This window comes from Sus scrofa, chromosome 6, assembly GCF_000003025.6.
Source record: "Sus scrofa isolate TJ Tabasco breed Duroc chromosome 6, Sscrofa11.1, whole genome shotgun sequence".
Lineage (NCBI taxonomy): Eukaryota > Metazoa > Chordata > Mammalia > Artiodactyla > Suidae > Sus > Sus scrofa.
The window spans coordinates 69,749,642-69,765,265 of record NC_010448.4 but is presented as its reverse complement, the minus strand read 5'-3'; the positions used below and the strand labels follow the sequence as shown (position 1 = coordinate 69,765,265).

At 54.1% G+C, this 15,624-nt stretch overlaps 1 protein-coding gene across 3 annotated transcripts in view; it reads right to left on the bottom strand.

Annotated features, from left to right (window-relative positions):
* Nucleotides 1-15,624, bottom strand: part of SPSB1 (splA/ryanodine receptor domain and SOCS box containing 1) — a 69,029-nt gene that overhangs the window by 24,301 nt on the left and 29,104 nt on the right. The window contains exon 1 of one of the 3 annotated variants that reach the window (XM_021095290.1): nt 4,048-4,838. The exons of the other annotated variants lie outside the window; for them this stretch is intronic. The gene's annotated coding sequence lies outside the window, so the exon portion shown is untranslated. Of the gene's footprint in view, nt 1-4,047; nt 4,839-15,624 lie in introns of those variants that run through there. 3 annotated transcript variants of the gene reach the window in all.

Here is a 15,624-nt window from a genome sequence, read left to right as displayed (position 1 = left end):
AGTCACAGCATGCTCGTGAGGCTCATCGCCCAGAGACCCAGAGACCCAGAGACCCCAGCTGCTCATGCCAGGTGCTACCACCACCCACAGATCCTCTCTGGCCACTGGCTCATGGAAAACACGGATGGGACAGGCTGGGACCTGGGATCTGGGACCCTTAGTTGCCGTGCTTGCAGCTGGACAAACACCTCCTCGAGCGATGACATACGACAAACCAAAACCAAACTAAAAGTTATTTAAAAAACTGTGCATGACAGGTGGGGCAAATTGTGGACAAGATACAGAAAAAAACTAAACCAACCAACAGACACTTCTCAACAGCTGAGAGCAACACCAGAGTGGTGCATGGAGCAAAAGCAGGGTACTACACATGCCCACTGCACGCAACAGCACCAAAGGGGTGGGCAGACCACCCAAGCCATCCCTCTGGCCTGACCCTGAACCCACCCCTACGCTCCATATAAGGAACCAGCTTGACCCCCACCCTGGGGAGCGAGCGAGTAAGGGAAATCTGTCGCAGCGGGAGCCCCAGGAAAGCCTTGCCTGAATTGCCTATCTGGCCTCTTCTCAATTTCTATTGATTAAAGAGGCCAAGATCCCTGGACGGTAACACGGAGAGCTGCCCAAAAGGGCCAAGGTCAAGGCCTATGTGTACCCAGTAGGTGTTAATAATGCCTTCGCGGCTTACTCACCTCTCCCCCCCAGCACCTGCTCAGCCCCCGATGGGGCAGCAAGGGCTTCCCAAGAGCCTTTCTTTGTTCCTTGGTCCCTGAGAACCTCAACAAAGTGAATGACTCACACCTGTGGGTGACACATGGTTGGTGTTTGGGAAAGCGGGGTAGTGTTCGTCTACACTGCCAGCAAGCATCTTCCAGGTGGAAACTGGTAAGAACCAACAAAACCCCCAAGATAGACACCTACAGAGGTGATCTAGCCTGAGGGGGGGGTTCTCTCAACATTCGGCTGATGAGCACCTGAACATCAGCTGCACCTGCATGTTTAGGGCCGCAACCATGGCATACAGAGGTTCCCAGGCCAGGAGAGGAATCGGAGCTGCAGCTGCCAGTCTACGCCACAGCCAGGGAAATGCCAGCTCCAAGCCACATCCGCAACCTACACAGTAGCTCGCGGCAATGCTGGCTCCTTTAACCCACTGGAACACAGCCAGATCCGAATAAGGTGCTTGAAGTTCGTTCCAAAAATATTTATTAGGCGTCTACTACTATCTACATTATACATATACCTACAATGTAGGCAGACACCAGGCTAGTAGGGATGGACAGATAATTGAACAATCAATGCAAGCTGCGGGGCAGAGATTTTGATCTGCTGTGTTCACCGTGGTGGCCCCCGTGCCTCAAACAGTGCCTGGAACAAAGCGGGTGTGCAATAGACAGGTGTTGACCGAGCGACTATCTAACACAGGGCCAGGTAAGAAATGTCAAAGGACAATGAAGCCAAGTAGCAGGGACAGAGCGAGCAATGGGAGAAGGTGGTAAGGGATGTAATGATACGTGGACAGAGACCTGGAAGAAGGGAGAGAAAAGCATGTGACTATTCAAAGGCAAAAGGAACAGGGTGTGCCAAGGTCCTGGGGTGGAGGCATGCTTGGCAGGTTGAGGGAACACCAGAGAGGTGGTGTGGCTGGAGAAGAGGGAGGAAGAGGCTATGGAAGGAGACAGTAGGAGGTGAGCAGAGGGCAGGCACGCCAGGCCTCATGGGCCACCAGGAAGGACTTTGGGTTTTGTCTTTACTTTGACCAGAAAGTAACCAGCAGAGGGCTTTGTGCAGGCAGAGGATGCAGTCTGACTTCTCTCCCTATAGAACCTTCTTGGGTGCTAGGTTGAGAAGGGGCTGTGGGCAGCTGGAGACCAGCTTGGGAGTCAATGCAAGGATGCAACCTATTTTATCATTACTATTATTCTTTTCTTTTTCGGGCTGCACCTGAGGCACACGGAGGTTGAATCGGGGCTACAGCTGCCAACCTATGCCCACAGCCACAGAAATGCCAGATCCTTTAATCCACTGAGTGAGGCCAGGGACCGAATCCACATCCTCATGGATACCAGTTGGGTTTTTAACTGCTGAACCCAAGGCCTCCCCCTTCTCCCCCACCTGCTCTGGGAAGGGCGTGGTGGCATCGGCAGTGGGTCTGCCTTGCCTCTGTGCTTGCTGGGGCCAGGCAGCTGGGACAGACACATCTGGAAAAGGTTCTTGGGGAAGCAGCTTGGATCTGGGGTGTGTCTGGTCCACTCATCGCCTCTGAGGACGCAAAAAGGAAGAAAGGGAAAGTGGCCAAAAGGGAAAATGGTCCAACATCCATTGAGTGGGCTAGTCCTCGAGGGCAACCAGGGTGGAGGGAGGAAGAAGCCAGATGGAAGGCACCTGCGTGTCCAGCAAAATTGTCAGCCTCACGCTGCAGACATGCAAGCCTATCTCAGCGCTCACCCCGGCGGCGCCGCACAGTGATTTCAGACAGATCATGCTCAGAAAGGTATGTCTCCTCTGCAAGCTGGACTTTATAAAACCCCAGCAGCAGCATGTCCCCTTCACAGGCGAAACGGGGAGCAGAGGACATGTCCCCCATTCCGCAGTGTCAAGGCAGGCCAGCCTTGTCACAGCCATGGAGGGGCATGGACCACAGACCCAAGTGTGGGGAGCCCTCCCCCACACACCCCCCCTCCAGGGGGCAGCCAGCCCGGGGCTCCTCCAGGGCCAGGCAGCAGGGGGTCCCCTCATGGGAGGAAGACCACAAGTCCCCTCTCGTGGAACACACGGAGTATTTCCAAACACACGGAGTATTTCTAAGGCCGTCCCAAGTTTCCATTCCCATATCAAAAGCACCTCTTTCCTGCTGAGGCATGGAGACCTACCAACAAAACAGCCACAAGGACCCACGGTTTTGAAACACAATGCTGTCCCCTGAAAGGCACTTGAGTGAATCGCTGAGGTTAGAGAGCATGGCAGCTGGGCTGGTGCAAGGGATCTGAGTGAAAGGGGCACAGAGGCACACAGGACGGCCCCCTGCCCCCTGCCCCAGCACCCCCCGCCCAGAGAGCCCCAATCCAGACCAACGGTACCCCCTCTCCAGGCCCCCAAACGGAAAACCAGATGCGCCTGAGATTCTGCACACGGAGCAGGATGACTCCTTCCCTGGGCAGGTTTACCCCCCGGGCAACTGCGCCTAGTCACCCCCTGGGAGCCCAGGGGCCCACAGCCTGGGCATCACCTGGGAGCCCATTGGAAATGCCAAGTCTCAGGCCTGATCCCAGCTGACAGCCTCTGAGTGGCCCTATCACAGGTGATCTGTGTGCCGGGCAGGGTGGGTCCTCCCGAGGCGGAGGCCAGAAGGAAACATCTCAGAAAGAACACGGAGGACCATCCATCCCTCACCAGGAAGCCTGTCTGACTCCTAACAAACCAAATCTAGGAGCCAACAAGTTTAAGAGAAGTCAGAGCCCCATCCTTCTTCCAGACCCAGAAGAATGGGGGAGCATAAACCAGGCTGCGGATTCCCTGACCCAGATGTTCTAGAAGCCCTGGGTCCATCTGGGTCTGGGAAGACAGAGGTAGTGGCAACATCCCTTCCAGGCCCCCTCCTGCCTCTCTCCTCTACGCCCCCACCTTCCAGCTCCTTACAAGCCCCACTCAGCTCTCTGTTCTCCAAATACCCCCGATTCACCCACTAGCCAAGCCAGCCCAGCCATCGAGCTTTCTTGTGGCCACTCCTGCTATAACGTTCCTCTCACTTCGGACGACCCCTCCCTCCAGCCCCACCCCCACCCTGACCAGAGTCCCGTCCATCCAAGACGGGTCCTGGCCCTCTCGGCCGGCCTGGGACCAAGAGGACTGCCTGGGTTATTTCACAGCACATCTCCGCTTCCCCAAAAAGTCTCTCCCAGAACTAGCGGAGGACGCCGAGTCGTGCCAGAATCTAGACTGAAGGTCAGCCGTGGCCCCCATCCCAGCCGAGGTCCACAACCCTGCCCTTGGCCCACCCCCACATGGCCCGCCAGCCCGTGGCCTCACCGTCCTCCAGATACCTACCAGAGGATGGATCTGCCGGAGCGTTTGGGGCCAGTGCCCAGGGAGTGAGTGCCCCGGGAGAGAAGCCCTGGTCCTCGGGCCAGAGGAGATAGACGCACAGTGCAGGCGGCCCCCTGGAGCCCCGGGAGCAGGGGTGCCCTCCGTGCCAGTGGCCGGGCCCTGCGGGTCCCCAGGCCTCCCTCACCGGGGCTGGATCGGCCCTGGCCCGAGTGAGCTCCCCCGTCACCAAGGGGAAGCGGCCCTTGGTTACCGCTGGCCGGGAAAGCACAGAAGGCAAAACAAACACTGGACTCGCTCCTCACTGCTGGGAACAATTACAAGGTAATCGGCCAGTTTTTAAAAGCCCTCCAGAAGGGAGGCTGCAGGCCCAGTGGGAGGCTGGCTGGTAACCCCTTCCCTTCCTCCTGCCGCAGCATCCTCCCCAGGCCCGGGGACCCTCCCTGCACCCCCCTTGGGCACGCCCAGAAAAGCAAGGCTGGGGTCACAGAGGAAGCGGGCAAATGGTCAGGGCACCATCCCTGGATGGTTACAGCGGCCATCCAGTCACGTTCTAGAAGGAAAGGTGAGCCCAGCCTGGCAGGTGGGGACCCCAGCCTGCATGCACCTCTTCCCCTTCCAGCCACGACCAGCTCTCTTGTCCCCAAGCAACTCGTCCTGAAACAACAGAAACCCACCAGCAAAGAGCAAAGTGCCTGCTTACTGGGCTCCAGCCAGGGGTGGTGGGCCATCCGGGCCACAGCCACTCCTCAAGGGCTGTCCCCGAGGGAGCTGCAGTACAGCCTGGGCACTGACCCCCACCTACTGTCTGTCGCTGACCTAGGACCCCCGCCCCCACCACCCCCCAGCCAGTGACGGACCTCCTCCCAGGAAGAGGGGAGGCTCTGTGCCCGGGGCCTTGGCTTTGACCTTGACCCAAGGGCAGAAACCATGGGGAGGCCCCCATGAAAACGGGGAAGGGGGAGAGCTGACCTCCAGCCCCATCTCAGGTCTCGCCCAGGTGGGGGCACAGGCAGGAACCCATGGTCTACATCTGCGCCCTCCATGTCTGCCAGGCACCAGTTTCAACCCTCACCCTCCTCCCTTACTGGGAAAGTGGGCACCTTTTTGGGGGACAGTTTGCTGACCTTGGATGAAGCATGTGGCAGTGGGTCCAAACCCCTTGACGAACAGGACCCACCTCACTCTCCTGAATTCCCCCACCCCAGCCCGCAGGGCACACGGGTCAGTTTCCTCCCCCATCCTACTGAAGCCGCGCTGGTCTCATGTAAGAAGAGAGCCTGCTCCGAATGGTTATCCAGTGCCACCTCCATCCCCCACCCCCTCATCCCCAGGTTTCCAGATGGAACCAGAAAGCACTCGAAACAGAGAGATGTCCCCTCTTTCCAGGGAGTGGCACCGTTTAATGAAAAGCGCCGTGAGGGGCAGCAGTTCCATGAATACTTTGGGAGGAGGTAGGTCAAGAACTAGGAAGAAACAGAGTTCCTGTGATGGCTCAGTGGTTAACGAATCCGACTAGGAACCATGAGGTTGCAGGTTCGATCCTTGGCCTTGCTCAGTGGGTTAAGGATCTGGTGTTGCCATGAGCTGTGGTATAGGTCGCAGATGTGGCTCGGATCCCGTGTTACTGTGGCTCTGGTATAGGCTGGCAGCTGCAGCTCCAATTGGACCCCTAGCCTGGGAACCTCCATATGCCGTGGGAAGCGGCCCTAGAAAAGGCAAAAAGACAAAAAAAAAAAAAAAAAAAAAGAACTAGGAAGAAAGAATGAAAACACTTCCTTTGGGTAAACAGAAAATTTGATGGGTGTTAACAACACAAGGGAAAGAAAACAAAAACAAGCCAAGAAAGATGACTTCAAACCAGCATCGTGAGAAAGCATCACTAATGTTTCGCCTGTAAAAATGAGATAATAAATATCTACTCTGCAAAGATGCTAATATTCTTGAAGAGGCCAACAGTTCCCAGAACATAGTAGGTACTCAAACAACACCACATGCTTAGATGGCCCTCGCTATGGGTGGGGCACCCTGCCTTTCTCATGTATTCATGGGTCAGGAGACAACAGGAATTACTACCCATACATGACGTCTGGGTGCTCAAATCTTTTTTTTTTTTTTTTTTTTTTTCTTTTGTCTTTTTTGTTGTTGTTGCTATTTCTTGGGCCGCTCCCGAGGCATATGGAGGTTCCCAGGCTAGGGGTTGAATCGGAGCTGTAGCCACCGGCCTACGCCAGAGCCACAGCAACGTGAGATCCGAGCCGCGTCTGCAACCTACACCACAGCTCACGGCAACGCCGGATCGTTAACCCACTGAGCAAGGGCAGGGACCGAACCCGCATCCTCATGGTTCCTAGTCGGATTCGTTAACCACTGCGCCACCACGGGAACTCCTGGGTGCTCAAATCTTAATTCTGAAGATCATCATCTAGCCACCGACCACAGGACCAGAGAACCACGATCTTCTTTTAAAGTGCAAAGATTCCCTAAGGATCACCCAATCAGAATGCTTCATTTTGTATGGCAAGTCCTCCAGACATTTAAACAGAGGGTGACTGTTCTCATCGGACCGCAATTTCGCTTCTGGGTCAGGACCCAAAAGAACGGAAAACAGGGTCCTGAACTGATCTTTGGATGCCTGTGTTCACATCAGCATTATCCACAAAAGCAAAAGATACACGCAGCCCAAGGGTCCACCAAGTGATGGATGGATTAGTGATACGGAGTGGACACACCCTGCAATGTCATTCAGTCTTAAAAAGGAAGGAAATTTCTGACACACACACTGCAACGTGGATGCACCTCGAGGACAGGATGCTGAGTGAAATAAGCCAATCACGAAAAGACAAATGCTGTATGATTCCACTCATACCAGAGGTACCAAAAGGTGTCAAGTTCATGGACAGGAAGGGTGGGCGTCCCGGGTTGGGGAAAGGGAATGGGGCATTAGTGTTTCATGAGGACAGAGTTTCAGTTGAGGAAGATGAAAAAGTGCTAGAGATGGATAGTGGTGATGGCTGCCCAACCATGTACTTAATACCACTGAACGGTACTCTGAAAAACGCTTAAAGTGGGAGTTCCCATAGTGGCTCATCGGCTAACCAACCCCATTAGCATCCATGAGGACACGGGTTCGATCCCTGGCCTCGATCAGTGGGTTAAGGATCCGGCGTTGCCGTGAGCTGTCGTGTAGGCTGGCGGCTACAGCTCTGATTCGACCCCTAGCCTGCGAATCTCCATATGCCGTGGGTTTGGCCCTAAAAGACAAAAAAAAAAAAAAAAAAAATGCTTAAAGTGGTAAATTTTATATCTATTCTACCACAATTTAAAAAATGCTTTATTTTATATGAAAATAAGGAAGAAAGCCCAGGGGCCTACAAAGTGATGGAAGCGAAGGAAGCTCTATCCTGAGCTACTTACTGGAAGCAATGCTGAACAGAGTTGAGGCATTTGGGCCCCCATCCCTGGTCCCACCCCATCTGCATCTTCACACCAAGGCTGTCCACACAAGGAGCTGTTTTCCCAGGAGTGATGCTGGAGAGGAAAAGCAGCAGAGACAGAATTCCCCATGTGCTTGGCCAATGGGTTCCTTAGACATCTCTGCCAAGCTCTCTTCCTGAGAAGAAAAAGGACGTGAATGCTTGAGGGCACGCTCACCGTCTGTTTCTCACCGTAGGTGCTTCACCAACCCGACAAGGGGACAGAACTGGCAGGAAATAGAAGTGGACTTGAAAAGGAAGACATATTTAGGCCAAGCCCGAAATGGCTAAGAAGCTGGGACAGGTTGCTGTCCAGGAAATGACTCACGTCTCCCCCGGTCCCTCGGGGCTGCTCTGGGAAGAGACACTGAACAGGGCAGACCAAGGTTCTTGAGGCTTTCACAAGGAAGGCAGCTTCTGGTGGATTCCGCTTGGACCCTAAGGTTGTGAAGCCCATCTTGGACGCCTGGGAGGGTTGGGGGGCGGGGGGCTACCTAGCACGACCCCCCAGGGCAGCTCAACCCACACTTGCGGGTGAAGATGGTTGAAACCACGCCAGCATCCAATCACTTGTGGTAGAACACGATGGAAGAGAATGTGAGAAGAAGCGTGTGTATGTATGTGTGACTGGGTCACTCTGCTGTATAGCGGAAATGGACAGAACGTCGTAAATCAACTATAATTTTTTAAAACATTAAAAAAAAAAAAGAAAAGAAAGAAAGAAACCAAGCCGGAATGCCACAGAGCCGGTGCCCAGGCCTCTCCTGCAGCCACCCACACTTCCTGTGGCCTCTGTCACCCTGCATGCACTCAAGCTGCGGAACCCAAGCTGACTTCGGGCCCCAGCCACTTTGGGGAAAATGCCTGTCCACGCTGATGACCTCATCAATATATTGAACGGCCTATGAAAGCATCTCTTCTACTTTGAAGCTACATTCGAAAACCCTGACCAGGTCCTTGACCTTGAAAGCCTGGCTTCCGGGACAGTGTATTCCCTGTTGTGCAAGGCTCCCACCCAGATTCTTCATCAGTGTTTCCTCCTGTCCCTTAAACAGAGATGCCCCTTCAACAGTTTTTCCTCCTGCCCCTCCTGCTTCGGGCTCCGCTGCTCTCATGGCTCCAGAGAGGATCTCCTCTTGAATTTGACACATCTCCCAACAGCATCAGTCTTATGGGAACCCTGGCCCTCACTCCCACACAGCGCCCCCCCACCCCAAAACAAGCACAGTCCCCACCCAGCCTCTGCATCTCTGCCAAGTTCTAGTCTCATCCTCCCGATCCATCACCCCTCATCTCCCTGGGTTCCTCCTCCTCTTGGCTTCCCGCACTATCACCAGATGGTAAACCCCCCCCCAAATGACCCAAACCTGTCCCTACTCTCACCAGCCATGTCATCGTCACCCCCTTAGAGTTACCGCAAGTGCTTCAAATTGGTCCCCCTGCCCAGAGCACCTCTCCGACCCAGCCGCATCTCCCCAGAGAGGCATCTTTTTATTTCCATGTTGAAAGTCTGTAATTCCAAAATGTTCAGAGGAGCCACATATTTTCAGCACCTAAAATGAACAGCCGTCAACAGTTCTGTCACCTTTGTCTCTCCCTCTTATTGCACAACAAAGGGCCAGAGAACTAAGAGGCAACCCAGGGAACAAAAGGAAATGCAAACAGCAAATATGTATGAAGAGACACTCAACCTGCCCAGTAAACAGGGAAACATAAAATTAAGCACTGCTGGGCTATCTGTCACTTTGTGCCCCCTGATTTCCACAGAGTCAATAGCGAGGTGGTGCCTGCTGCTGGCGGGGAGGGGAGGAAGTATGCACCCACGTGGCTGGTGGACTCTGAATCTTGCAGCTTTTTGGAAATGACTGACTGACTTCCACTCCTGGGGCTCAGGCCACAAGAATAAAAGCCCCGGACGGAGGATATCTGCACAGATGTTTCTGCAGCATTGCTGCCCTTTTCTGCCACTCCAAAGCAAGTGTTCCCATCATGGATGACCGACTGGGTGGACAACTCTGGTGCATCTGGACCATAAACCATTCATCACACAGCAACTAAAAAAGCAAGGTAGGAGTTCCTGTTGTGGCACAGAGGGTGCCTGACACAGTGTCCCTGAGGACACGGGTTCAATCCCTGGCCTTGCTCAGTGGGCTAAAGATCTGGGGTTGCCGTGAGCTGTGGCATATATGGCAGAGGTGGCTCAGATAAGGTGTTGCTGTGGCTCTGGTGCAGGCCAGCAGCTGCAGCTCCGATTCAACTCCCAGCCTGGGAACTTCCATGTGCCATGGTTGCAGCCCGAAAAAAAAAAAGAAGAAGAAGAAGAAGAAGAAAAGTAGGTAGACCTGCACTGGAGCCTGGGGCCATTTTCATACGCATTCCGTGGTACAAGCAGGGCAAAATAAGAAAGGCAAGCCCACCCGAATCAAATAGCAATGTCCCCAAAGATACATCCACATACATGCCTGAGCAGGCAAGAAGGCATGGAACCACGCACGCTGTCTTTCCCTTTAGGTCAAACCCAAAAAGAACTAGAAAATAACTGATGTTGGCAAGGATGTGGAGAACTTGGAACCCTTGTGTACTGTTGGTGGGAATGTCAAATGGTTCAGGCACTATGGAAACCAGTATGGCACGTCCTCCAAAAACTAAAATAGAAAACATCCATATTTCACTTCTGAGCATAGACCCCCCCAAGAATTGAAAACAGGGTTTTGAACAGATATTTGCACACCTGTGTTCACAGCATCATTGTTCAGAAGAGCCAAAAAGTGAAAACACCACCAACATCCATCACTTGATGACTGGATGAGCAAAATGTGTAGATCCCTAGAGTGGAATGTTTGACCTTAAAAAGCTTGGAAATCTTGGAGTTTGCGTCATGGTGTGGTGGTTAATGAATCCGACTAGGAACCATGAAGTTGCGGGTTCAACCCCTGGCCTCACTCAGTGGGTTAAGGATCCGGCGTTGCCGGGAGCTGTGGTGTAGGTTGCAGACGTGGCTCAGATCCCGAGTTGCTGCGGCTCTGCCGTAGGCTGGCAGCTACAGCTCCGATTGGACCCCTAGTCTGGGAACCTCCATATGCTGAGGGAAGCGGTCCTAGAAAAGACAAAAAAAAAGAGATGGAAATCTTGTCGCATGTTGCAACATGGATGAAACTTGAGACCATTATGCTAAGTAAAATAAGCCGGTGACAAAAAGATAAATACTGTGTAATTTCACCTATATGAGGTACCACGAGTAGCTCAAATTCATAGAGACAGAAAGTACAAGGGTGGCTGCCGAAGGCTGGGGGAGGGAGAAAGCAGGAATTGTTGTTTAATGGGGACAGCGTTTCAATTGTGCAAGATGAAAAAGTGTCAGGGGGCAGGAGTTCCTTTGTGACGCAGCAGGTTAAGGATTTGGTATTGTCACTGCAGCGGCTCAGGTTGCTGCTGGGGCGTAGGTTCAGTCCCTGGCCCAGGAACTCCACCTGCTGTGGCCATGGCCAAAAAAAAGAGACTTAAAGAGCTAGATGGCTCTTGGTTGCACAATATTGTGAATGTACTTTCTACTGACATATGTACACTTAAAAATGGTTACGATGCGGAGTTCCTGTTGTGGCACATCAGAAACAAATCCGACTAGGAACCATGAGGCTGCGGGTTTGATCCCTGGCCTCGCTCAGTGGGGTGAGCTGTGGTGTAGGTCACAGACACGGCTCAGATCCTGCATTGCGGTGGCTCTGGCGTAGGCTGGAGGCTCCAGCTCGGATTTAACCTCTAGCCTAGGAACTTTCACGTGCCACAGGTGGAGCCCTATAAAGGGGAGGAAAAAAAAAAGGTTATGATGCCGTTATGGACTGAATGTTTGCAGCCCCCCCAAAACTCATATGGTGAAACCATGAGCCCCAAGGTGATGGTGTTAGGAGGTGGGTCTCTGAGAGGTAATTAGGTTAAGAGGGTGGAGCCCCTATGAATATAATTAGCACACTTGGAAGGGGAAACACCAGAGGGATGGTCTCCCTGCCCCGGAGCACAGCCTAAAACAGCTGTCTGCCCACCCGGACGAGGCCCCGCACCAGACGCTGGCTCTACCAGCAACTTGATCTTGGACTTCCCAGCCTCCAGCTCGGGAAGAAGAAGTGTCTGCTGCTTAAGCCACTTTGTCCATCCTATTCTGTTCTGACAGCCCAAGATCACAAAGACAAATGGTAAATTTTATTCCCGCCATTCTTTATAAAAGAGCAGAAAGACATGCTCTAGGTGACATCAGTTTGGGGGTAAGAGAAGACGGGTGGCGGGAAAACAGGACCTAATGCCCCCCAAAACACATTCGCCAACTATTGACCACGCCGATCGAGAGTGAGCTGGGTCTCCTGAGAGCCGCTTGTGAAAAGAGTCCCTGGAGGTGCGCAGGCATTCTTTATTTTTTATTTTTATTTATTTTATTTATTCATTTATTTATTTCTTTTATTTTTTTGTCTTTTGTCTTTTTTGGCCACACCCATGGCATATGGAGGCTCTCAGGCTAGGGGTCTAATCGGACCTGTAGCCACTAGTCTATGCCACAGGGGGACATAGGGGGCCGTAGCGGGATCCGAGCCACGTCTGCAACCTACACTACAGCTCAGGGCAACGCAGGATCCTGAACCCACAGAGCGAGGCCAGGGATCGAACCCATGTCCTCACAGATACTAGTCAGGTTTGTTAACCACTGAGCCACGATGCATTCTTTAAAGGCGCGGGATTTTCATCTTGACCTTCTCGCTCTTGTCATCTTTAGTGGCTTCCTCCTGCTCACAGGATCAAGTCAAAACTTCTGAGACGGGCGCCAAAGGCTCTTTCCACACTGACCTCAGCCCGCTCTGCCACGGAAGGGCTTTCTCGGACCCTTCACTTGCCCCTACCGCTGCTCGGGTTGCCCAATTTGGTTCCCACACGCGTGGGTACCACTCTACGCCTCCACCCTCCTGAAAGGTGTCACCGTGCTCGGAAGCCCTCTGCACATCCTCCACCACCCTAAACACCTACCCAACCACAGGCCCAGTCCCTTTCCTTCCCAGGAGTTCTTTCCTTCCCAGGAGTTCATGTTAGACTTTGAAACAGCCGCCCCCCCCCCCATGGGCCCCGCGTCCTGATGCAGACACCTAGAAAGTGTTTAAAAACTTCGGTGAGAAGGGACGGCCTGTGTACCCCACATGGAGACACACAAAGCAGACCATCAGGTTTCTCTGTTCTCTGCACAGACGCACGGCCGCCCGCGCCACGGCCGCTCTGAACCAGCTGCCCCGGCATCCAGGGCAATTTCCCTCCTTGACCTCAAGGCATCAGGCCTGGGAAAAAACTCTAAAAGCTTCAGAGCATCAAAGGTTCAAGAATAAAATTCCCGCAAGTGACACTACACACCCCTCCCACCGACGGCGCCCTCAGCCACGCCCACAGCCACGCCCACTGACCTCTGGGCTCTGGGTCCAAGGCCGAGATCTGGGAGGTCTCCTGGACTCCAGCCCGACTTCCGGTTGGCTGTCAGGCGCACCTCCAGAAATAATCTCCACTCCACTGCCTTCTGCATCGCCCTCACTCGTGCCCTCCAGCATCCCCATCGCCCTTCCGGAACTCTCCCCTCCCACAGGGTCGCTCCCCTCCTGACCATGCGGCACCCCCTCCCTCCATGCAGAGGTCTCATCTTTGCCTCCCTTTCCAGCTGCGCCCCCTCCCCCACCCTGGGAACCCCTCGACTGGGGCTACCCGAGTCTAAAGCAGAACCGACCCACCTGCGCATCCCCCTGCACCCACACCTTCAGGACTTTTCCAGCAACCGGCCCAGGATGCCTCCTCCACTGCGCGGCGCCCCCTAGAGGCCTCTCCTACCCTCAGAGCTCGGGCAAGTCTTTCTACCCTTTACCAGCAGTTCCAGCACAGGCAGGCGCCACACCTGTTGGCTTAAGATAGAACAGTGGTTCTTGACCTGGGTGATTTTAACCCCAGGGGACATTTGGCCTGGTCTGGGGACATTTTTGGTGGTCACGAATAGGGGTGGCATCTAGTGGGTGGAGGCCTGGGATGCTGCTAAAAAAGGATCCTGCCCATAAGGTCAACAGTGCATGGGGGGGAAACCCTAAGAGGGTGGACCTCGGAGGAAAGGATGTGGCGGCTGCCTGGGACAACACCGTCCTCATGTGGCCCTGACTGTGCCTCTGGGTCAGGGCGAGGCCACGTCCAGGGGGAGGTGGCTGAATAGGAAATCAGTGCCCATCCCCACACTGTCATCAGCCTTCTGTGTCACCCTGAGCAAAACATTCGGCCCCTCTGGGCATTAGGTTTCTATGTCTACCAAAGGAAGGGTCAAAGGAGATCAGCTCTTCCCCAAAGTGGTTGGACAAATCCTTAAGCAACTGAAAAATTGTGTGCGTTTGGGAAGAGACCGTATCCCAGACAGTCACAGAGCCCATCAGCATCTTAAAGGTTCTGAGAAGTCCTGCAGCAGGGGGGGCTTGGCAGGTTTCAACTCCAGCGGTTCCCACTCTTGAAGAGAAGGGCACATGCTTCCCACATGTGTCCCCACCATGGGGACACCTATTTGGAGGGCCTCTGAATCTCTCTTGACTCTTCTGCTTCTTGATTCTCTGATGAGCAGGGCCCTGCCTCCTCCCACAGCCACACTTCTTTGGCTCCAAAGGGGGTGTGAAAGTGTGCTTCAGAGTTGTGTGTTCTACAGGGGGATGCGAGGGCCAGCTTACTGCTCTGCAAACTCTCGGCGGGGCCACACCACGCCCCCAAGCCCCCCAAGGGTATGTCTAGTGGGGTGAGGTCAGGGACTTGCTTTTGGGTAGGTAATCGTGGCTTGTTCTGAGCCCCCACTGTGTCTGTTCTCTTCATCTAGACCAGGGTTTGGCAAGCGATGACTCCATGGGCCAATATGGCCCACAGCTCATTTCTGTAAATAAAGTTTTATTGGCACACGGCCACTCCCTTTGGTTTATTCGTTGCCTCTGGCCTTCCCGATCACCCACAGAGTCAAGTTGTTGCAACTGGCCTCAATACTGACAATCCGGCCCTTAGGGTTCGATAACCCTTAACCCTTGATCTAGACCTTAGCAAATGGTGTCTACTGTGGGGACTCCAGGGGCCAAGCCTCTCTCCCAAACTCCTCCAAAAGCCTGTTTTCTCAGGCTCAGGCCCCGTGTCCACGCACACCCAGAAGACACACAATACAGGATCCTGCTGTCTGCCCATCCCACTCCCATGCCCCCCCCACCCCGTCTCCTGCACCTGCACGTCCCCCACCACAGCCTTCCCTGGACCCCAGTGATGCCCTCTCCCTTCATCAGAGCTCATTTATAGCCAAAGGTACCAGCGTTTTTGGGTTATGCACCTGATCTGCAAACCCTTCAGCATGGATCCCCCCTGAAAGGCACACATTGTTCATGCAATTAGCCTCCCATGCTCCTGCATGGATAGATGGCACACACCCGAAAATGAAAATTAAACAGGAGATAAAAGGAAAAATAGAGCTACACATTTCTACCCACAGCCCAGCAGACCCTCTGGAGATGAGAGGCTGGCTCCCCGTGTCATCCCCAGTGCTCAGCACACGGACAAAGGGGGCTGTGACCTTCCTGACCATGGGCAGGACAAGGGGCGTGGACTTGGACTTGTCAAAGGACAAGGACTCAGCCTGATGCCCAGCCCTGAGCGCCTGCCCCAGGAGATGAGTGGGGGACCTCAGGACCCAGGACCCAGGGCTTCACCCACCTGGCTGGGGCAGGAAGGGAAGGGTTACCCGCCACCCCCCGAGAAGGCACCCGCTGCTCCAGAGCCAGCGAACCCCACGGCGCATCCAGGGGGATTTTTCTGTTTTGACTCAGACGCAACAAGTCTTTCAAATTAAACCAACACAGACTAAACTGCAGTAACAAGGAAAACCCCTTCCAAACAGCCGGGAGGCCGGGGGTTACCACTCAGCCAGGCGAGTGGGTGGGAGGATGGCTGATGGTGGGGCTGGGGGGCAACAGTGACCTGGCCCAGGGGGTCCTTTCTGGAAGGTGAGCACTGCAGCTTCAGGAGGGCCTGTGGGAAGGGCAGCTTTGGGGCTCTTAGACTCGCCCCCAGTCCCTGGCTTGGG